The sequence below is a fragment of the Silene latifolia genome, chromosome 4, assembly GCF_048544455.1.
Source record: "Silene latifolia isolate original U9 population chromosome 4, ASM4854445v1, whole genome shotgun sequence".
In the NCBI taxonomy this organism is placed as follows: Eukaryota; Viridiplantae; Streptophyta; class Magnoliopsida; order Caryophyllales; family Caryophyllaceae; genus Silene; species Silene latifolia.
In genome coordinates, this window is record NC_133529.1 from 60,059,008 (window position 1) to 60,060,144 (window position 1,137).

At 35.9% G+C, this 1,137-nt stretch overlaps 1 non-coding gene across 1 annotated transcript; it reads left to right on the top strand.

The window, feature by feature from the left end:
• Positions 1-315: 315 nt before the first annotated feature.
• LOC141654447 (small nucleolar RNA R71) lies at positions 316-422 on the top strand. The gene has a single exon (XR_012548006.1). It is a non-coding gene; the product is annotated as a small nucleolar RNA R71 (small nucleolar RNA).
• Positions 423-1,137: the final 715 nt, after the last annotated feature.

Consider the following 1,137-nt stretch of genomic DNA (forward strand, 5'->3'; position numbering starts at 1 on the left):
TTAACATGATGCTTTGGTGATTTTGAGGCTTCTTCAAGTCTAGTCATAGCCTTTTAAAACTTCAAATTGATGGTATCAATGTGAGCACTAAGTTGAGCACCCAATTGAGTAATGGAGTCCACTTCATGCTTTCCTCCTCTAGTAGCCTTGCGAGGTCAACTATATTGTAAGTTATGGACCGCCATTTCCTCAATTTTGTTCCAAGTTTGATTGTCATCAACTTCGGTGAACATTCCATTTGATCCCATGTTGAGAATGTTCCTTGAATCTTCATAAAGACCGTTACAAAATTGTTGTACCAAGAACCACTCGCTAAGTCCATGGTGAGGAAATGAGCGACAAATTCCCTTAAACCGCTCCCAAGCTTCTTACAAAGATTCTTCATCCCTTTGCTTAAAGCCCGTGATTTGAGCTCTTAGCATGTTAGTCTTTTCCAGTGGATAGAACTTTTTGTAGAAAGCTAAAGCCAACGGTTTCCAAGAATCAATTCCGAGAGTAGCCTTATCAAGGCCTTTCAACCATTGTTTCGCGGTGCCAATTAGAGAAAAAAGAAATAAGACCCATCGAATTTGGTCTTGAGTTACACCGGTTTGAGAAATCGCATCACAATAGTCATAAAAAGTCTCCATATGAGAATGAGGGTCTTCACTAGACATCCCCCCAAGTTGGCATCTTTTGACTAATTGGATAAATGCGGATTTGGCAATAAAATTTCCGGTTAGATGTGTTAGAAATCTAGATCTCTTTACTAACATATTCATATATGTTTTATGTTAATTTACTCATAAAATTAATTGGTGGTCTTATGCATGCAAACTATAAACAATTTAAAGAAGAAATCTTCATCTTACATTGGTATTTCGGTTTTAAATGGGCACAAGAGAGTTCTCCTTCTCTCTTGTTCTTGTGCTCTCCGTAATGGATGAAGTAGGATCCAAGTGTAGGATCCCTCCCAAAGTAAATACCCAAGGCAAACTCTTAATCAAATTAATATTATGTATACTAGAATAATATTAATTTAGCATAAAAATTAACCCAAAAATATTATGGAACTCTCTATTATTTCGGTTAGAGAGAAGGAAGAGTTTTTATCTTTCTAAAACTCAAATTTTAGATGAATGAATAATATTATTGCAC